Source organism: Lolium rigidum, chromosome 2 (assembly GCF_022539505.1).
Source record: "Lolium rigidum isolate FL_2022 chromosome 2, APGP_CSIRO_Lrig_0.1, whole genome shotgun sequence".
In the NCBI taxonomy this organism is placed as follows: domain Eukaryota; kingdom Viridiplantae; phylum Streptophyta; class Magnoliopsida; order Poales; family Poaceae; genus Lolium; species Lolium rigidum.
The window spans coordinates 81128896-81152779 of record NC_061509.1 but is presented as its reverse complement, the minus strand read 5'-3'; positions in this window follow the sequence as shown (position 1 = coordinate 81152779).

The window sequence follows — 23884 nt, the reverse complement described above, 5'->3', positions numbered from 1 at the left end:
TTGTGGGTCATCAGCCCTCTATCCTTTTATTTGTGAACTTTGCCATAGAGCGGGTCATTTTAATTTTCAATGCTCCTTCAATGGTAATTTGAACCCCATGAGTGCTGTAAATTTGTATTGTGATGATGAAATTACTCCTAATGAGCATGATGAACTTACTTTATTTTTGTGGTGTGAAGAGTTATCAAGAAAAATCTCTTTGTTACATATGAGTGATCTTGATATTGATGATGTCCTGCATGGGTGTTTTTGTTATTGCATTGATAATTGCCATACAAATACTTACATACAAAATATTTTAGAACATGACACTTTGCCAAAATATGATAGGACCTCTGTGTGTTTTGAACTCATTAATGAAAAGGAGGAATCCTCCCAAGTTTCTTCTATTATTTCTGGAAATAAAACAGGTTATGTGGAGAAGCCTCTCATCAAGCCTCTCCCTCCTAAAGAAAGGAACGAGGAGAATGAGAAGAAGAAGAAGAGGGGAACGAAGAAGAAGAAGAAGAAGAAGAAGAAGGAGGGGAATAAAAAGAAAGAGGTAACAACATATCCCCGCGTGTATGAGATAACGATAGGTAACCGTAAGTATGTTGCTCTTGATGATTATTATGATAATGAATCTGAATACAATGATCTTCCTATGTCCTTTACCTACATTAGTGATCATGATTTGAAAGAGCACACTACTTTTGATATTGCAAATCTCTGGGAAACTAATTCTGAAAATGATAATGTTAATAATTGCCATAGTATCAGTACTATCCGTGCTTTCTCCCATAATGATATAGAAAGCTCTAAGCTTGGGGATGAGGTGTTTGAAAATCCTTTTGCTACTGATCATTATATGTTTGATACATCTCCTTCTAGTAACAATGACGGTATGGTCACAGATGAACATACTGTGAAAGATAACTATTCTATTTCTTATGATGACACTCGTGCCTCCAATCTTTGATGATTATTATAAAGAATGCTATGATATAGGTTATAACTATCCTTATGAAACTTGTCATAGTTATGATTGGATTGCCAAAAACAATTCCCTTAGTATGCAACTTGTTTACCATGTTCAAATTCTTGATAATGATCCTGTTCCAATTACTATTAATGAGAAGAATTCTTCTTATGCCAAAATTAATGATACTTTTATACATGTGAACCATGATAAGAATGTTTTAAGTGATGGATATATTGTGGATTTCATCAATGATGCTACTGAAAGTTATTATGAGAGAGGGAAACATGGTTATATGCATCTTAATAATATTAAGTTTCCCCTCTTTATGTTGAGAATTTTGAAGTTGCGCTTGTATTGCCTTCTTATGCTTGTCACTTTGTTCTTCATGAATTTATTTGTGTACAAGATTCCTTTTCATAGGAAGTGGGTTAGACTTAAATATGTTTTGAACTTGCTTTTTGATGCTCTCTTTTGCTTCAACTCTCATCCTTGTGCGAGCATCGTTAAAATTGCTGAGCCCATCTTAATGGCTATAAAGAAAGAACTTCTTGGGAGATAACCCATGTGTTTATTTTGTTACTATTTTGTTGTGTCTTGGAAGTTGTTACTACTGTAGCAACCTCTCCTTATCTTATTTTATTGCATTGTTGTGCCAAGTAAAGTCTTTGATAGCAAGGTTCATACTAGATTTGGATTACTGCGTAGAAACAGATTTCTGTCTATCACGAATTTGGGCAGGGTTCTCTGTAGGTAACTCAGAAAAATCTGCCAATTTACGTGCGTGATCCTCAGATATGTACGCAACTTTCATTCTATTTGAGTTTTTTTCATCTGAGCAAGTCCAGTGCCTCTAAAAAATTCGTCTTTACGGACTGTTCTGTTTTGATAGATTCTGCCTTTTATTTCACATTGCCTCTTTTGATGTGTTGGATGGATTTGTTTGTTCCATTAACTTCCAGTAGCTTTGGGCAATGTCCAGAAGTGTTAAGAATGATTGTGTCACCTCTGAACATGTGAAATTTTGATTATGCACTAACCCTCTAATGAGTTGTTTCGAGTTTGGCGTGGAGGAAGTTTTCAAGGGTCAAGAGAGGAGGATGATATATGATTAAGAAGAGTGAAAAGTCTAAGCTTGGGGATGCCCCCGTGGTTCATCCCTGCATATTTCAAGAAGACTCAAGCGTCTAAGCTTGGGGATGCCCAAGGCATCACCTTCTTCATCAACTTATCAGGTTTCTTCTATTGAAACTATATTTTTATTCGGTCACATCTTATGTACTTTACTTGGAGCGTCTGTGTGCTTTTATTTTCGTTTTGTTATTTTCATTCTCTGAATAAATTCATGCTTGTGTGGGAGAGAGACACGCTCCGCTTTTTCATATGAACACTGGTGTTCTTAGTTCTATCTTTAATGTTCATGGCGGAGTTGAAACTGCTTCGTTAATTGCTATTTAGTTGGCAACAGAAAATGCTTCATGTGGTAATTGGTATAATGTCTTGAATAAATTGATACTTGGCAATTGTTGTGCTCATATAGATCATGTTTAAGCTCTTGCATCATGTACTTTGTACCCATTAATGAAGAACTACATAGAGCTTGTTAAAATTTGGTTTGCATGATTGTTCTCAAGAGTCTAGATATTTTCTGGTTAAGGTGTTTGAACAACAAGGAAGACGATGTAAAGTCTTATAATGCTTACAATATGTTCATATGTGAGTCTTGCCTGCACCGTTTTATACTTGAGTTTGCTTCAAACAACCTTGCTAGCCTAGCCTTGTATTGAGAGGAATTCTTCTTGTGCATCCAAATCCTTGAGCCAAAAACTATGTCATTTGTGTCCACCATACCTACCTACCACATGGAATTTCTCTGCCATTCCAAAGTAAATTACTTGAGTGCTACCTTTAAAATTCTATTCTTTGCCTTTACAATACATACCTCATGGGAAAATAGCCTTAAAAACTATTGTGGTGAAGAATATGTACTTATGTATCTTATTTCTTAATAAGTTGCTTGTTGAGCGGTAACCATGTTTCTGGGGACGCCATCAACTTTTACCTTTGTTGAATATCATGTGGGTTGCTATGCATGTTCGTCTTGTCTCAAGTAAGGGCGATTTTCATGATCAAATGGTTTGAGTATGCATATTGTTAGAGAAGAACATTGGGCCGCTAACTAAAGCCATGAATCATGGTGGAAGTTTCAGTTTGGACACAAATCCTCAATCTCTTGTGAGAATATTATATGTTGTTAAATTCTTATGCATTAAAGAGGAGTCCATTATCTGTTGTCTATGTTGTCCCGGTATGGATGTCTAAGTTGAGAATAATCAAAAGCGAGAAATCCAATGCGAACTTTCTCCTTAGACCTCTGTACAGGCGGCATAGAGGTACCCCTTTGTGACACTTGGTTGAAACATATGCTATGCAATGATAATCCATGTTAATCCAAGCTAATTAGGACAAGGTGCGGGCACTATTAGTATTCTATGCATGAGGCTTGCAACTTATAGGATATCTTATACATAACGCATATGCTTTATTACTACCGTTGACAAAATTGTTTCTCTGTTTTCAAAATGAAAAGCTCTAGCACAAAAATAGTAATCCATGCTTCCCTCCGCGAAGGGCCTATCTTCTACTTTATTGTCGAGTCAGTTTACCTATTCCTTCTATCTTGGAAGCAAACACTTGTGTCAACTGTGCATTGATTCTTACATGTTTACCTATTGCACTTGTTATATTGCTTTATGTTGACAACTATTCATGAGATATACATGTTACAAGTTGAAAGCAATTGCTGAAACTTAATCATCCTTTGTGTTGCTTCAATGCCTTCTACTTTGAATCTATTGCTTTATGAGTAACTCTTATGCAAGTCCTATTGATGCTTTTCTTGAAAGTATTATTCATGAAAAGTCTTTTCTATATGATTCATTTGTTCACTCATTGTCTTCATCATTGCTTCGAATCACTGCATTCATCTCATATGCTTTACAATAGTATGATCAAGATTATGTAAGTAGCATGTCACTACAGAAATTATTCTTTTTATCGTTTACCTACTCGAGGACGAGTAGGAACTAAGCTTGGGGATGCTTGATACGTCTCCAACGTATCGATAATTTCTGATGTTCCATGCTTGTTTTATGACAATACCTACATGTTTTGTTCACACTTTATATCGTTTTGATGTGTTTTCCGGAACTAACCTATTGACGAGATGCCGAAGGGCCAGTTGCTGTTTTCTGTTGTTTTTGGTTCCAGAAAGGCTGTTCGGGCAATATTCTCGGAATTCGACGAAACGAAGACCCAACATCTTATTTTTCCCGGAACCTTCTAGAAAGTCAAAGGGGGACCAGAGGGGAGCCCTGGGGGCCCCACATGTGTGGGCGGCGCGGCCCAAGGGGGGGCGCGCCCCCCTAGTGTGAGGAGGCCCCGTGGCCCCTCCGACTCCGACTCTTCGCCTATTTAAGCCGTCCTGACCTAAAACATCGATACCGATTGACGAAACTCCAGAAAGACTCCAGGGATGCCGCCACCATTGCGAAACTCCAATTCGGGGGACAGAAGTCTCTGTTCCGGCACCCTGCCGGGACGGGGAATTGCCCCCGGAGTCATCTCCATCGACACCACCGCCATCTTCATCAACGCTGCTGTCTCCCATGAGGAGGGAGTAGTTCTCCATCAAGGCTAAGGGCTGTACCGGTAGCTATGTGGTTAATCTCTCTCCCATGTACTTCAATACAATGATCTCATGAGTTGCTTTGCATGATTGAGATCCATATGATGAGCTTTGTAATCTAGATGTCGTTATACTATTCAAGTGAATTTCACTTATGTGATCTCCGGAGTCTCCTTGTCCCACGTGTGTAAAGGTGACAGTGTGTGCACCGTGTGGGTCTCTTAGGTTATATTTCACAGAATACTTATTCACTGAGTTATGATTTGAGTTGGATGTCTCTATGAAATTGTGGTGTGTTAGTACCTCCTATGAATGCTCAAAGTGACAGCGTGGGGTGTTCATTAGTACTTGGGAATACATCTTTAAGGTTTGCCTACATGATGAATTAGAGTTCGTTATCTTGCCAGAGAGTAATTTGGAATAGCATAGTGAAGTGCTTATTTATATTCCATTATGATTGCAATGTTGAGAGTGTCCACTAGTGAAAGTATGATCCCTAGGCCTTGTTTCCAAATACTGCAATCATCGCTTGTTTACTCGTTTTACTCGCATCTTTACTTCCTGCAATATTACTACCATCAACCGCACGCCAGACAAGCACTTTTCTCGGCGCCGTTACTACTGCTCATATTCATTCATACCACTTGTATTTCACTATCTCTTCGCCGAACTAGTGCACCTATACATCCGACAAGTGTATTAGGTGTGTTTGGGACACAAGAGACTTCTTGTATCTTGATTGCGGTGGTTGCTTGAGAGGGATATCTTTGACCTCTTCCTCCCTGAGTTCCATAAACCTTGGGTGATCCACTTAAGGGAAACTTGCTGCTGTTCTACAAACCTCTGCTCTTGGAGGCCCAACACTGTCTACAAGAATAGAAGCACCCGTAGACATCATGGAGCTTGAAGAGCTATCATCAAGATCAAGCGGGATGCGCAAGGCAAAGGTATGGCCTTGATAGGTTTTTCCTTTTACCGGTCTCAAGGTGGTTGATGAGAGACCGGATTATAGGATAGATAGCCGCACTATTAAGAGGGGCTTTCGGTTGGGTAACTTGATCGCATCGTCTTAGGGAGCTCAATCCTTTGCATACTTTGCATATCCTTATTGCTTCTTGGTTTTTCTTGGTGTGAGGTTCTTGTGCTTTTTGCTACCTTTACAACAAGCCCAAGTTCATCGAAAACGGAGTTCGCATGCATCTTCTATTGCATTTTCAAGGTTGGGTGATTTTAGTGGTTATTCATGATATAAGGTTCTACCTTTTATATTCATGATAAAATCCCCTCCCACGGATTCTTGTGTTTTCACTTTCTATTGGATGACATTTGTTGTTATCTTCCAAACAAAATTGGTTTCATTCGAATCGGAGTTCGGGAGCATTTGCTATTAAAGAAAAGGGAAAAAGGAGAAAAGAATAAAAAGAAAAGAAAAAGAAAAAGAAAAGGGGGGCTGTCGGCCGACTGGCCTGACCGGCCCACACGCCGGCCCACCCGGCCGAAACCGGCCCGGGCGCTGACGCCGACCGGGCGGCATACTGAGGCGCTCCCGCCCTGGTCCGGCCCAGGAGCCGGTCGCCGACCGGCCCACCCGGCGCTAGCCCCGGCCAGGCCGGCCTCCCCGCCGGCTGGGCCTCAGTCCCTCCCGCGCGGCCCACCTGCCCCGCGCCGCCCCCGCGCAGCAGCTCCCCCCACGCGTCGCTCGCCCCTGGGCGCCGCACTGCTGGGTCGCTTCTCACCCCGCGCGGCCCACTCGCCCGCCCAGGCTGGGTCGCCTAGCCCACCGCGCGACCAGCCTCCCTATCCGGCCTCAGATCCGGTTCGGCCGGGCTGCTGACTGGCCAGTCCGGCTCCAGCCCCGATCGGCCGGCCGGTTCGACCGGCTGGGCCGATTTTTATGTGCGATTTTTTGTGCTCTTTTTCCCCAACGGTTATTTTGCCCCTTTGCTATAAATAGCCCCTTCTTCCACCTTGAGCAAGGTAGTTCTTCCCATTCTCTCACCTCCATTGTTGCCTTTGAAGAACTTGCTCCCTCTCTTGTTTCCCCCCATGATTCTTGCTCATTTTTGAGGGATCTAAGAGAGGAGATCTAGATCTACACTTCCACCAAACCATTTCTTCTCTAAGTGAGGGGAACTCTTGGGATCTAGATCTTGGAGTCTTTTGTTGACTTTCCCCATTGTTCTTCCTCTCCAATCTCATCTTAGCATTTGTTGCTTGGGTGAGATTTGAGTGTGAAGGACTTGAACACCTCTAGTGTTCTTGCTTTGCATCATTGCATAGTGTTGAGCTCTCCACCACGATTAGTTCGAGTGAGAGACCGTGAGCTTGTTACTCTTGGAGGGAGACCTCCTGCTTGGCTTGGCGGTTGGTGCTCTGGTGATCTCTTCAAGAAGATTGTGAAGAGGCCCGGGCTTCTCCGTCGTGGAGCTTGTGAAGTGGTTGTGGAGCTTGCCATCTCCGGAGCGGAGGAAAAGCTAACCATAAGGAAAGGGCCATTATCCTTCGTGGGTGTGGCTCGGAGAATAGGGTGAGCCTTCGTGGCGCGGGAATCCTTCGTGGACCTCCACTCCTCCAAACGTGACGTACCTTCTTGCAAAGGAAGGGAACACGGGAATACATCCTCATCTCCGCGTGCCTCGGTTATTTCTATACCCGAGCTCTCTTTCCTTGTGATAGCCATCGTGCTTGAAGTACATATATCTTGCTATCACTTGTGCTACATATATTTTGTGCCTATCTTGCTTAGCTCTAGTTGCTATTGTTACACTTAGTTGAGCTTAGCATATTTAGGGTTTCTGCTTGTAAACTAAACGTTAGTTTAATTCCGCATTGTTACAAGAAAAATCTGCAACAATTTTTAATTGCCTATTCACCCCCCTCTAGGCGACATCTCGATCTTTCAAATCTCCTGTAAAAACCTTGCAAAAGGTCCAGGGACTTGGCCATATGGAGTGTGCCGACCGTAGTACTCCGCCCATGGTCAGATCTTAGTATCTTTATTCTTTTATCATGCTGATTTTCAACTTCAGCTTTGAACATTTTGAATTTATCCAATGTTTTCAATCTTTTTTTATTGGATAAATATAACCATAGCGGGAATAATCTTCTACAAATGTTATGAACAAGTCATATCCATCCACACTTTTCAGAGAAAGTGGTCCACAAATGTCGGTGTGAATTATTTCTAGTGTTCTAGTGCTTTGTTTTGCACCCTTTTTATTTTCTTTATATACTTTCCTTTAATGCAATCTATGCGCTGTTTGGTTTCTGAGAACTCTAATGGAGAAAGGATTTCATTTTTAGCTAGTCTTTCTATTCTCCCTCTCGAAATATGGCCTAAGCGATAGTGCCATAATTTTGACGATGAGTTTTCATTAGTTCTCTTTCTTTTCTTTTGTTCTGTATCTGACGTGGAAACATGCTCATTCACATTACACACAGAATACACTTTTTCATGTAGGGATAACAAATAAATCTCATTGTGAAGTAACGCAATACCCACATAAGAATTATTAAACCATATGGCATACTTGCCATGTCCAAAATAACATTCATGATGATCTTTGTCCAAACGGGAAACACTTATTAGTTTTGGTGTAGTGAAGGAACATATAAAACATCTCTAAGAAGAATTGTGAATCCATTAGCTAACTCCAGGGAGATGTCGCCAACAACTTCAACGTCTGCTTGAACTCCAGTTGCAACTTCAATGCATCTTTCGCTTCTTTGTATAGTCTGCATCGAATGAAATCCCTGTAAAGAATATGCAACATGAACAGTTGAGTCAATCCACCAAGTAGATTTTTAAAATTGTGTATACACTGATTCATTTACAAAGGAAACAATGTCGTCACCATTCTTTTCCATTATTGACTTTACCCATGCAGGGCAATCTTTCTTGTAATGCCCAGTCTTCTTATAGTGGAGACACTGACCTTTATTCAGTGGGGTATTTTTTTTTGTTGATGCCGATGTTGCATGTGACCTTTTCCATGTGGCTTTGAAGGGGAACCATTGATTGTAGTTCCTTTTCTGGTTCTCCTTCACATAGTTCAAAGAACCACCATGTGAGGTCTTAAGCCTTTCCTCTTCTTGCACACACATGGCTATTGTCTTTTCAATGTCCTATTTTGCGGAGACATGTTGTAGTTGACAACAAATATGTCAAACTATTGAAGCAGTGAAGCCATAACCAGGTGGACAAGTAGTGCAGGTTTGAGCTCCAAATCAGCATCCATGTGCTTAAGCTTAGCTGACATGTTGCTCATGCTAAGGATATGTTCCCTTATGCCATGTTCACTTCTAGCGTACTTTTTTGTCACCAGCCATTTCAGCAGCTGGGCCGCATATATCTTTGAAGATAACCAATGAACTGGCTCTTTACCTTTTCAAGTAACTTCCCTACGGAAGCACACCCTCAATTGAGCCCATAATAGCGTTTTTGTCGGGGGAATGACCCCCGGTATGACAAAGTCTTCAAGTTAACGAGCGCGCAACACTGCGCGAATCAAGAAAATACCAAGTGTAGCAAAAGATATGGAATAAAGAAGATAAAAGAAGAAGAACCGCCAGTTGGGCTGGCTTCCGGCTCCCGCGGCCCGTCCGGCTCCAGCTCCGCAGCAGCCAGCTCCAGGTTCGCCCCGCGTCCGGGCCGACTTCCAGCTCCCCGCGGCCCATCCGGCTTCCCCGCGCCCAGGCCAGTTCCTCCTCTCCCCGGGCCGGGTACGCCCCAGCTGGGCCGACTCGCCCAACGCCTGGCCGCCCTCATCCGGCCGGTTGATCGCTGGCCAGGGCCCCACGTTAGCTACGTCGCTCGTTCAATCGAGCACCTGGCCGGCTCCTCCATGCAGTATCGTGCATCCAGCCAGCTTTAAAGAATCCAAGGCCAAGCACGCGTACGAGAAGAACACGCATGGGATGCTCTGCCAGAGGACACGATAAGACAAAGCAGGCATATGCCATCGTGCTACTTTAACTTTCTCTCCCATCGATAGGACTACCCATAGCCTCTATACCCAACACAGTACCACATTATTGATGAACAGTATAATGTACCACTACTGTAACGTACAACTTGATTAGACCCCAGTAGTCAAATCGTGTGGGTCTCTTTTTATCCCCTGGATGCTAGTATAAAAGGGACACTAGGACAGGCTTTCAGCCTCAAGCCGGCCACGCCCGAGCAGCCCACTTGGAGCATCTCCAGCCGTGTGCCTAAACCGTCTTTCAAAGAGATTTAAAGTGCGTTAGATAAAAAAATGTTCTAGCCGCGTGCTCTAAAATCTCTTTTTGTCCGGCGCGGTCCTGTACTGTATCCGGCGCCTCGAGCCTGTCCCCGCCCCACAGGGAACGCTCCGGACACGCCGGACACAACGAAAATCGATGCGAAGAGAAGCGGGCCCGATGCGTCATCGGCTCGGAAGCCTAAAACCCCGTCGCCTACCTTTGGTCAAGCGACGTTAATGGCGTCCCAGTTTTCCCAGACGACGCAGGGACGCGTCACGTCGTGCATGGCCGCGGGGCCGTCCGCGCCGGCGTATATTGTATCCAACGACCCGCTGCCGCTTCGCCTGCCGGCGCTGTACATTAAGAGCGCCATGAGGTTCTTGTTCATCCCAATCTCTCGCTGCTTCCAAATCTTCTCCTCGCCGCTCCAATCGCTACGCAATATTGTCGTCCTCCCGCAAGATCGCCAAGGCGAACGGCTTCGGCCGCGGTAGCCTCACCGTGTCGGAGGCGTGGGCGCTGTACCGCGCGGGATATCTCGTCCCGCCGGACATGCGCCTGCCAAGGAACGGTGGCTGGAGGATGGCCGTGAACGGCATAGGCGTCCCGCCGCCGATGTCGCCTGGCACGAAGCGCTGGAGGGATGCGATCAGGGCCCGGCGGTCTGCACTCGACGCCGACGAGCGGGCCTATCCGACCTAGGCGGCCATCGGCAACGACGCCTGGTGGGGCGCCTACTTCTAGGCGCAATACGACATGGAGATGAACAGCACCACCGGCCTTGTCGGCGGTACAGGGACGGGCGCCTCCTGTTCTCGGGCGTTCCGGGGCGCACCCTAGAGAACGTCATCGACAACATCCACAACGGCGCTCCAAGGTTGGAGGCGCCGTCCTCACCGCCACCGTCTCCCGCAGCGCGCTGGCAGTTGAGGAGGACGTACTCGTCCTCCTCCAACTCTTCCTCGTCAGGGCCAGCCCGATCGACGCCGTCCTCGTCGCTCCACTCCGCGTCCTACACCGTCCCCAAGCGCGTGGTGAAGGAGGAGCTGGGGTTCGCGACGACGCCCGTCAATCCGAGGCGCAGCGGCAACGCCAGCCGACAACAGCAAAGGCGCGGCAGCGGCATCCTCCTCATCCCAAAGCCGGAGGTGAAGGAGGAGCAGGACGACGAGGCAGCGGTGAAGGCGGCGCTGCTGGCGGAGTACGAGCGGCAGCAGCGGCTCATCGCCAGCAGCGACGACCCCGAGGACTGCCCAGGGCGCGACGTGCTTGGCATCACTGAACAACAAGGACGCCTGGAGGGGCGACCTCGACGCGGCGATCTCCATGTCCATCCGCGACACCGACAAGCCTCTCTTGGACCTCACTGACGACAGCGAGGTAGGACCAAGCGGCCTGGTGAAGGACGAGCCTAACGAGCGCGTCAAGCAGGAGGTCGTCACCGACGACATATACGACTTCCACCAGTACTACGACGCCTCCGACCGCCGCAATTACTTTTAGATTAGGGTTTAGTTCAAATTTAATCAAATTTCGTTCGAATCTATGTAATATATAGCAAGTTTGGATGAATTCGCTCAAGTTTTAAATTTCTGAAATTTTGTTTGGGGACGCGGCTGGGGAGCGACGTCCACCTAACGCGGCACGAACAAAACACGTCCCCCAAACACTCAATCCGGCACCGTTTGGGGGACCGGTTTGGGGGGACGCGCCTGGAGATGCTCTTGGGGCTTCTTTGAGCTCTCTCAGCTCCCTCTCTTAGGTCACATTAGCTTCTTCCTTCTCAGGACAAACAGCTCAAGGAGCAACTCTGTATCACACATATATTGTCATATACATCAGACATGCAAGAGTATGGGTTTTACCTTCACCGCGAGGGCCCTGAACCTATGTACATCACCGTGTGTTGTGTACCAATCCCGCATCTAGATACCATCGACGTCTATACAGGCCTCACTTTCCCTCTACTCAAGCCATCCCTGGCATATGTTGTGATCGAAACAACGACAGTTCTCAATTGTGTTCTTTACGAAAGCCATGCACTTTTTGTTGGTGGTTTGCCACTTTTGGTTCTCTAGGGTATATGCCATCTTCACTGGAGCATGGTCCATTTTCCTTTTGTCCCACGCAACATCATCATCTTTTTCACCACTTATTGGTTCTGTTGGTTTGACCGGTCGTGGAGTGTCGACAACTGAAAGGACGAGATGTCGCATAGAGGGGGTGAATAGGTGTTTTAAAAATATTACGAATTTGACTTGTAAGAATGCGGAATTAAATTAACGTTTATTTTAGAAGCACAAAACCTAAATATGCTAGGCTTAACTAAGTGCAACAACAACAACTCAAGCTAAGCAAGATATAAGTACTTCAAGCACAATGGCTATCACAAGGAAAGTAAACACGGGTATAGAGATAACCAAGGAACACGGAGACGAAGATGTAATCCCGTGTTCCCCACACAAGGTGAGGTACATCACGTTTGAGAGATGTGGGCTACCATGAAGGTCTCCCAAACGCCACGAAGGCTCACCTTCTTCTCCAAGCCAATTCCACAAAGGACAAAGGCATTTCTCTTATGGCTATCTTTTCCTTCACTCCAGAGATGGCAAGCTCCACAACCACTTCACAAGCTTCACGAAGGAGAAGCCCAGGCCTCTTCACAATCTTCCATGAAGAGGTCACTGGAGCACGAACCGCCAAGCCAACTAGGAGTTCACCCCTCCAAGAGTAACAAGGTCATGGTCTCTCACTCGAACTAATCATAATGGGGAGCTCGACACTTATCCAAGGATGCAAAAGTAAGAACACCAAAGGTGTTCAAATCCCTCACACTCAAATTCCACCAAAGCAACAAGTGCTAGAGAGGAATTAGAGAGGAAAAACAATGGAGGAAACCAACAAATGACTCCAAGATCTAGATCCCAAGAGTTCCCCTCACAAAGAGGAGGAAAGGATTGGTGGAGTTGTAGATCTAGATATTCTCTTTCAAATCCTTCAAGAATATGCAAGAATCATGGGAGGGGTGGAGAGGAAGCAAGCTATTTTGAGGTTCAACAATGGAGTAGGAGAGAGAGAGCAAATAAAATGGTTGACCTTACCTCTTCAAGGAGGAAGGAGGGATATATATAGTCCAAGGAGAAAAACTAGCCATTTGAGGCAGATTCGGGCAACCCGACATACAACTCGGTAGGGCCGGGCCGCCCGGCACTGATTGCGCGTAGTTAACACGTCCATTGGGAACCCCAAGAGGAAGGTATGATGCGCACAGCAGCAAGTTTTCCCTCAGTAAGAAACCAAGGTTATCGAACCAGTAGGAGCCAAGAAGCACGTTGAAGGTTGATGGCGGTGGAGTGTAGTGCGGCGCAACACCAGGGATTCCGGCGCCAACGTGGAACCTGCACAACAAAATCACAGAACTTTGCCCCAACGTAACAGTGAGGTTGTCAATCTCACTGGCTTGCTGTAAACAAAGGATTAGATGTATAGTGTGGATGATGATGATTGTTTGCGAAGAACAGTAAAGAACAATTGCAGTAGATTGTATTTCAGATGTAAAGAATAGGACCGGGGTCCACAGTTCACTAGTGGTGTCTCTCCCATAAGATAGCGGATGTTGGATGAACAAATTACAGTTGGGCAATTGACAAATAAAGAAGGCATAACAATGCACATACATATATCATGATGAGTACTATGAGATTTAATCGGGGCATTACGACAAAGTACATAGACCGCTATCCAAGCATGCATATATGCCTAAAAAGTCCACCTTCAGAGTTATCATCCGAACCCCTCCAGTATTAAGTTGTAAACAACAGACAATTGCATTAAGTATGGTGCGTAATGTAATCAACACAAATATCCTTAGACAAAGCATCGATGTTTTATCCCTAGTGGCAACAGGACATCCACAACCTTAGAACTTTCTGTCACTGCCCAAGAGCAGAGGTTTGTAGAACAGCAGCAAGTTTCCCTTAAGTGGATCACCCAAAGTTTATCGAACTCAGGGAGGAAGAGGACAAAGATATCCCTCTCAAGCAACCCTGCAATCACGATACAAGAAGTCTCTTGTGTCCCCAACACACCTAATACACTTGTCAGATGTATAGGTGCACTAGTTCGGCGAAGAGATAGTGAAATACAAGTGGTATGAATGAATATGAGCAGTAGTAACGGCGCCAGAAAATATCTTGCTGGCGTGCAGTTGATGGTAGTAATATTGCAGGAAGTAAAGATGCAGCAAAACAGTAAACAAGCGATGATTGCAGTATTTGGAAACAAGGACTAGGGATCATACTCTCACTAGTGGACACTCTCAACATTGATCACATAAATAAATAAGTTCTCTTCCTTTGTGCTACATATACTCTTGTTTGATAATGAACACCATTCGTTGTGTAGGGCTACAAGAGCACCTCAATGCCGGAGTTAACAAGCTCCACAACATTCGACAAACATATTTAAGTAACCTTTAGAGCATAATAGATCTTTGCAATTTAAACCGAGTACTAACATAGCATGCACACTGTCACCATCACACTACGAAGGGGGAATAAATCACATCAATACTATCATAGTAATAATTAACTCCATAACCTACAAGAGATTATGATCATAGCCTACGCCAAGTACTACACGATGCACACACTGTCACCATTACACCGTGAAGGAGGAATAGACTACTTTAATAACATCACAAGAGTAGCACATAGATGAATTGTGATACAAAACTCATATGAATCTCAATCATGTAAGGCAGCTCATGAGATCATTGTATTGAAGTACATAGGAGAGAGATTAACCACATAGCTACCGGTACAGCCCCGAGCCTCGATGGAGAACTACTCCCTCCTCATGGGAGACGAGCAGCGGTGATGGAGATGGCGGTGGTGTCGATGGAGGAGCCTTCGGGGGCACTTCCCCGTCCCGGCGGCGTGCCGGAACAGAGACTCCTGTCCCCCAGATCTTGGCTTCGCGATGGCGGCGGCTCTGGAAGGTTTTCCGTATCGTGGCTCTCGGTACTGGGGGTTTCGCGACGGAGGCCTTAAGTAGGCGGAAGGGCAGGTCAAGAGGCGCCACGGGGGCCCCACACAACAGGGCCGCGCGGGCCCCTTGCTGGCCGCGCCGCCTCGTTGTGGCGGCGCCTCGTGGCCCCACTTCGTCTCTCCCTCGGACTTCTGGAAGTTTCGTGCAAAAATAGGACCCTGGGCGTTGATTTCGTCCAATTCCGAGAATATTTCCTTACTAGGATTTCTGAAACCAAAAACAGCAGAAAATAGCAACTGGCTCTTCGGCATCTCGTCAATAGGTTAGTGCCGGAAAATTCATAAATATGACATATAATGTGTATAAAACATGTGAGTATCATCATAAAAGTAGCATGGAACATAAGAAATTAGAGATACGTTTGGGACGTACCAAGCATCCCCAAGCTTAGTTCCTACTCGCCCTCGAGTAGGTAAACGATAACAAAGATAATTTCTGAAGTGACATGCTATCATAATCTTGATCATACTATTGTAAGCATATGATATGAATGCAGCGATTCGAAGCAATGATGAAGATAATGAGTAAACAAATGAATCATATAGCAAAGACTTTTCATGAATAATACTTTCAAGACAAGCATCAATAAGACTTGCATAAGAGTTACTCATAAAGTAATAGATTCAAAGTAAAGGCATTGAAGCAACACAAAGGAAAATATAAGTTTCAGCGGTTGCTTTCAACTTCAACATGTATATCTCATGAATAATTGTCAACACAAAGTAATATAACAGGTGCAATAAGTAAACATGTAAGAATCAATGCACACAGTTGATACAAGTGTTTGCTTCTGGGATAGAAAGAATAGGCAAACTGACTCAACAATAAAGTAAAAGATTGGCCCTTCGCAGAGGGAAGCATTGATTAGTATATTTGTGCTAGAGCTTTCATTTTGAAAACAAGAAACAATTTTGTCAACGATAGTAATAAAGTATATGTGTTATGTATAAGACATCTTATAAGTTGCAAGCCTCATGCATAGTATACTAATAGTGCTCGCACCTTGTCCTAATTAGCTTGGATTAACACGGATTATCATTGCATAGCATATGTTTCAACCAAGTGTCACAAAGGGGCACCTCTATGCCGCCTGTACAAAGGTCTAAGGAGAAAGCTCGCATTGGATTTCTCGCTTTTGATCATTCTCAACTTAGACATCCATACCGGGACAACATAGACAACAGATAATGGACTCCTCTTTAATGCATAAGCATTCAACGACAGTTAATATTCTCATAAGAGATTGAGGATTAGCTGTCCACACTGAAACTTCCACCATGAATCATGGCTTTAGTTAGCGGCCCAATGTTCTTCTCTAACAGTATGCATACTCAAACCATTTGATTGTGAAAACCGCCCTTACTTCGGACAAGACGAACATGCATAGCAACTCACATGATATTCAACAAAGGTAAAAGAGTTGATGGCGTCCCCAGAAAACATGGTTACCGCTCAACAAGCAACTTACTAAGAAATAAGACACATAAGTACATATTCTTCACCACGATAGTTTTTAAGCTATTTTGTCCCATGAGCTATATATTGTAAAGGTAAAGAATAGAATTTTTAAAGGTAGCACTCAAGTAATGTACTTTGGAATGGAGGAGAAATACCATGTGGTAGGTAGGTATGGTGGACACAAATGGCATAGTATTTGGCTCAAGGATTTGGATGCACGAGAAGAATTCCTCTCAATACAAGGCTAGGCTAGCAAGGTTGTTTGAAGCAAACTCAAGTATAAAAGGTGCAGCAAAGCTCACATATGAACATATTTTAACTATTATAAGAATTTACATTGTCTCCTTGTTGTTCAAACACCTCAACCAGAAAATATCTAGACTCTAGAGATCAATCATGCAAACCAAATTTTAACAAGCTCTATGTAGTTATTCATTAATGAGTACAAGGTACATGATGCAAGAGCTTAAACAAGATCTATATGAGCACAACAATTGCCAAGTATCACATTATTCAAGACATTAACCCATTTACCACATGCGGCATTTTCCGTTTCCAACCATATGACAATGAATGAAATAGTTCAACTTTTGCAATGAACATTAAAGATGAAGCTAAGAACACATGTGTTCATACAAAACAGCAGAGCGTGTCTCTCTCCCACACAAAGAATGCTAGGATCCGATCTTATTCAAACAAAAATAAAAATAAAAATAAACAGACGCTCCAAGTAAAGCACATAAGATGTGACGAAATAAAAATATAGTTTCACTAGAGGAACCTGATAAGTTGTCGATGAAGAAGGGATGCCTTGGGCATCCCCAAGCTTAGACGCTTGAGTCTTCTTAAAATATGCAGGGATGAACCACGGGGGCATCCCCAAGCTTAGGCTTTTCACTCTTCTTGATCATATTGTATCATCCTCCTCTCTTGACCCTTGAAAACTTCCTCCACACCAAACTCGAAACAAACTCATTAGAGGGTCAGTGTATAATTCATATATTCAGAGGTGACATAATCATTCTTAACACTTCTGGACATTGCACAAAGCTACTGAAAGTTAATGGAACAAAGAAATCCATCCAACACAGCAAAAGAGGCAATGCGAAATAAAAGGCAGAATCTGTCAAAACAGAACAGTTCGTAAAGACGAATTTTAAAGTGGCACCATACTTGCTCAGATGAAAATACCCAAATTGAATGAACGTTGCGTACATATCTGAGGATCACGCACGTAAATTGGCATATTTTTCTGAGTTACCTACAGAGAGGCATATCGAAATTCGTGACAGCAAGAAATCTGTTTCTGCGCAGCAATCCAAATCTAGTATTGGCTTTACTATCAAAGACTTTACTTGGCACAACAATGCAATAAAATAAAGATAAGAAGATGTTGCTACAGTAGTAAACAACTTCCAAGACTCAAATATAAAATAAAGTGCAGAAGTAAAATAATGGGTTGTCTCCCATAAGCGCTTTTCTTTAACGCCTTTCAGCTAGGCGCAGAAAGTGTGTATCAAGTATTATCGAGAGATGAAGCATCAACATAGGTGTTGGGAGTTTTCTCAACTATGCATTTTATCTTATCTATGTGAGTTTCGTGGCTCCCTTTTCATTATTCTTAGGTTTGCTATCCTCGTCAAACAAATTTTCAGGGACAAGCCAACCATAATTAGTTTCTAGAGCATCGCTCATTCCTAGGAGCTTACAAGGTATTGTTGTCTTAATCTCCCCACCATCATTAATATTATTAGTGTACCTTACTTCTCCATGTCCATCTTTTCAAGGATACTAACAAAATTAGTATAAGAGCCAAGCATATTGTATTTAATAAAGACCTTTCTAGCCTCTCTTGCTACACCACCAAATTCTTTAAGAAGGGTTTCTAAAACAAAATCTTTCTTTTCCCCTTCCTCCATATCACCGAGTGTGAGAAACATATGTTGAATTATAGGATTGAGATTAACAAATTTAGTTTCCAACATGTGTACTAAAGAAGCAACAACAATTTCATAAGTAGGAGCAAGTTCTAGCAAGTGTCTATCTTCAAAATCTTCAGCTGTACTAACATGAGTGAAAAAATCTTCTATATTATCTCTCCCAATGATAGACCCACGTCCTACCGGTATGTCTTTTAGAGTGTATTTAGGAGGAAACATGATGAAATAAACAGAAAGTAAATAAAGTAAATGCAAATAACTAATTTTTTTGTGTTTTTGATATAGAGAGCAAGACAGTAAATAAAGTAAAACTAGCAACTAATTTTTTGTGTTTTGATATAATGCAGCAAACAAAGTAGTAAATAAAGTAAAACAAAGCAAGACAAAAACAAAGTAAAGAGATTGGAAGCGGGAGACTCCCGTTGCAGCGTGTCTTGATCTCCCCGGCAACGGCGCCAGAAAAAGAGCTTGATTGCGCGTAGTTAACACGTCCGTTGGGAACCCCAAGAGGAAGGTATGATGCACACAACAGCAAGTTTTCCCTCATTAAGAAACCAAGGTTATCGAACCAGTAGGAGCCAAGAAGCACGTTGAAGGTTGATGACGGTGGAGTGTAGTGCGGCGCAACACCAGGGATTCCGGCGCCAACGTGGAACCTGCACAACACAATCACGGAACTTTGCCCCAACGTAACCGTGAGGTTGTCAATCTCACCGGCTTGCTCGTAAACAAAGGATTAGATGTATAGTGTGGATGATGATGATTGTTTGCGAAGAACAGTAAAGAACAATTGCAGTAGATTGTATTTCAGATGTAAAGAATAGGACCGGGGTCCACAGTTCACTAGTGGTGTCTCTCCCATAAGATAGCAGATGTTGGGTGAACAAATTACAGTTGGGCAATTAACAAATAAAGAAGGCATAACAATGCACATACATATATCATGATGAGTAATATGAGATTTAATCAGGGCATTACGACAAAGTACATAGACCGCTATCCAGCATGCATCTATGCCTAAAAAGTCCACCTTCGAGGTTATCATCCGAACCCCTCCGGTATTAAGTTGTAAACAACGGACAATTGCATTAAGTATGGTGCGTAATGTAATCAACACAAATATCCTTAGACAAAGCATCGATGTTTTATCCCTAGTGGCAATAACACATCCACAACCTTAGAACTTTCCGTCACTCGCCCAAGAGCGAGAGGTTTGTAGAACAACGAGCAAGTTTCCCTTAAGTGGATCACCCAAGGTTTATCGAACTCGGGGAGGAAGAGGACAAAGATATCCCTCTCAAGCAACCCCGCAATCACGATACAAGAAGTCTCTTGTGTCCCCAACACACCTAATACACTTGTCGGATGTATAGGTGCACTAGTTCGGCGAAGAGATAGTGAAATACAAGTGGTATGAATGAATATGAGCAGTAGTAACGGCGCCATGAAAATAGCTTGCTGGTGTGCGGTTGATGGTAGTAATATTGCAGGAAGTAAAGATGCGACAAAACAAGTAAACAAGTGATGATTGCAGTATTTGGAAACAAGGCCTAGGGATCATACTTTCACCAGTGGACACTCTCAACATTGATCACATAAATAAATAAGTTCTCTTCCTTTGTGCTACATATACTCTTGTTTGATAATGAACACCATTCGTTGTGTAGGGCTACAAGAGCACCTCAATGCCGGAGTTAACAAGCTCCACAACATTCGACATTCATATTTAAGTAACCTTTAGAGCATAATAGATCTTTGCAATTTAAACCGAGTACCGACATAGCATGAACACTCGTCACCATCACACTACGAATGGGGAATAAATCACATCAATACTGTCATAGTAATAATTAACTCCATAACCTACAAGAGATTATGATCATAGCCTACGCCAAGTACTACACGATGCACACATTGTCACCATTACACCGTGAAGGAGGAATAGACTACTTCAATAACATCACAAGAGTAGCACATAGATGAATTGTGATACAAAACTCATATGAATCTCAATCATGTAAGGCAGCTCATGAGATCATTGTATTGAAGTACATAGGAGAGAGATTAACCACATAGCTACCGGTACAACCCCGAGCCTCGATGGAGAACTACTCCCTCCTCATGGGAGACAAGCAGCGGTGATGGAGATGGCGGTGGTGTCGATGGAGGAGCCTTCCGGGGGCACTTCCCCGTCCCGGCGGCGTGCCGGAACAGAGACTCCTGTCCCCCAGATCTTGGCTTCGCGATGGCGGCAGCTCTGGAAGGTTTTCCGTATCGTGGCTCTCGGTACTGGGGGTTTCGCGACGGAGGCTTTAAGTAGGCGGAAGGGCAGGTCAAGAGGCGCCACGGGGGCCCCTTGCTGGCCGCGCCGCCCTGTTGTGGCGGCGCCTCGTGGCCCCACTTCGTCTCTCCCTCGGACTTCTGGAAGCTTCGTGCAAAAATAGGACCCTGAGCGTTGATTTCGTCCAATTTCGAGAATATTTCCTTACTAGGATTTCTGAAACCAAAAACAGCGAGAAAACAAGAATCGGCTCTTCGGCATCTCATCAATAGGTTAGTGCCGGAAAATGCATAAATATGACATATAATGTGTATAAAACATGTGAGTATCATCATAAAAGTAGCATGGAACATAAGAAATTATAGATACGTTTGTGACGTATTAGGCACCACACCCGACAGACCACGCCAGGGGCCAGGCTGGCCGACAGCAGCACCCGGCAGGACGGGCTGGCCATGAGGCTGGGACGCTCGGTGATACACCCGGTGGACCGGGCCAGATGCCGGCCAACCCGACAACAGCACTCGGCATGCCGGGCCCTATGCCGTGTTGCACAAGTCTGATCAAATGGCCATTTTTCTTCGAGAGCTAAAAACTCTTCTCACGTAGTTCCCAAACTCCGATTGAGATGAAACCAATTTTATTGGAAAGATAACGACGAATAGAACCTATTTTATTGGAAATATGAAGAATCCTCATGGAATATTTTTACATGATTTTAGAGAGGGAGCCTCGCAATGTCATGAAATGGTAAAGATGTCCTAACTAAAAAAAGCAATAGAAGATGCATACGGATTCCTTTTTCGATGAACTTGGGCTTGTTGAAAAGCTAGCAACAAGCTCAAGAACTTCACACAGAGAAATGCCAAGAAGCAACGAGAATATAGGGATGCAAATGATGAAAAGGATTGAGCTCCCTAAGACGATGCGATCAAGTTACCCCACCGAAAGCCCTTCTTGATAGTGCGACTATATATCCTATAACCCTGTCTCTCAACAACCACCTTGAGATCGATAAAAGGAAAACCTAGCAAGGCCATACCTTTTCCTTGCGCATACCGCTTAATCTTGATGACAACGCTTCAAGCTCCACTCAAGCCGGAATGCCTCACTTGATCGTTGTTTCTTCATGAAGACTCGCAATTGTTCCCCAATACACCACTATGAGAAAGCTTCATTGAGCCACATCTTCACAAGTCCATTATCACCAAATGGAAGGCAAGCTTCATGCATGATCTTCTCGATATGCACATCTTGAACTTTCCCTTCTCAAGCTTGATGACATCCATACTTGATGCCTGATGTCTACGGGTGCTTCTATTCTTGTAGACAGTGTTGGGCCTCCAAGAGCGGAGGTTTGTAGAACAAGCAGCGAGTTTCCCTTAAGTGGATCACCCAAGGTTTATCGAACTCGGGGAGGAAGAGGACAAAGATATCCCTCTCAAGCAACCCCGCAACCACAAAGCAAGAAGTCTCTTGTGTCCCCAACACACCTAATAGGTGCACTAGTTCGGCGAAGAGATAGTGAAATACAGGTGGTATGAATAAGTATGAGCAGTAGCAATGGCACCAGAAAAGTGCTTTGCTGTCTAGGACTGACGTGTGGTTGATGGTGGTAATATTGCAGGTAGTATAAATGTAGTAAAACAGTAAACAAGCAGCGATAGCAGTATTTAGGAACAAGGCCTAGGGATCATACTTTCACTAGTGGACACTCTCAACATTGATCACATAACAGAATAAATAAATAGATGCTAGACTCTACACCCTCTTGTTGGATGATGAACACCACTAACCGTGTAGGGTTACACGAACCCTCAATGCCGGAGTTAACAAGCTCCACAATATTCAATGTTCATATTTAAATAACCTTAGAGTGCATAACGGATCAACATAACCAAACCAAGTACTAACAGAGCATGCACACTTGTCACCTTCACACTACGAAAGGAGGAATAGATCACATCAATACTATCATAGCAATAGTTAACTTCATAATCTACAAGAGATCACAATCATAGCCTACGCCAAGTACTACACGATGCACACACTTGTCACCATTACACCGTGCGGGAGGAATAAACTACTTTAATAACATCACTAGAGTAGCACGCAGATATATTGTGATACAAAACACATTGCAATCATAAAGGGATATAAATAAGCACTTCACTATGCCATTCATAACAGTGAATAAGTATTCTGTGAAATATAGCCTAAGAGACCCACACGGTGCACACACTATCACCTTTACACACGTGGGACAAGGAGTCTCCGGAGATCACATAAGTAAAACCCACTTGACTAGCATAATGACATCTAGATTACAAGCATCATCATATGAATCTCAATCATGTAAGGCAGCTCATGAGATTATTGTATTGAAGCACATAGGAGAGAGATTAAACACATAGCTACCGGTACAGCCCCGAGCCTCGATGGAGAACTACTCCCTCCTCATGGGAGACAGCAGCGGTGATGAAGATGGCGGTGGTGTCGATGGAGAAGCCTTCCGGGGCACTTCCCCGTCCGGCGGCGTGCCGGAACAGAGACTCATGTCCCCCAGATCTTGGCTTCGCGATGGCGGCGGCTCTGGAAGGTTTCTCGTACCGTGGCTTTTCCGTCTCGTGTTTTAGGTCAGGGACCTTTATATAGGCGAAGAGGCGGCGTCAGAAGGTCAACGAGGCGACGACACAACAGGGGGGCACGGGGCCCCCTTGGCCGCGCCAGCCTGGTGTGTGGTGGGCCTGTGGCCCCCCTCTGGCGGCTCTCGGGTGTTCTGGAAGCTTCATGCAATCCTAAGACCCTGGGCGTTGATTTCGTCCAATTCCGAGAATATTTCCTTACTAGGATTTCTGAAACCAAAAACAGCAGAAAACAACAACTGGCCCTTCGGCATCTCGTCAATAGGTTAGTTCCGGAAAACGCATAAATATGACATAAAGTATGCATAAAACATGTAGATATCATCAATAATGTGGCATGGAACATAAGAAATTATCGATACGTCGGAGACGTATAAGCATCCCCAAGCTTAGTTTCTGCTCGTCCCGAGCAGGTAAACGATAACAAAGATAATTTCTGGAGTGACATGCCATCATAACCTTGATCATACTATTGTAAGCATATGTAATGAAGGCAGCGATCAAAACAATGGTAATGACATGAGTAAACAAATGAATCATAAAGCAAAGACTTTTCATGAATAGTACTTTCAAGACAAGCATCAATAAGTCTTGCATAAGAGTTAACTCATAAAGCAATAAATCAAAGTAAAGGTATTG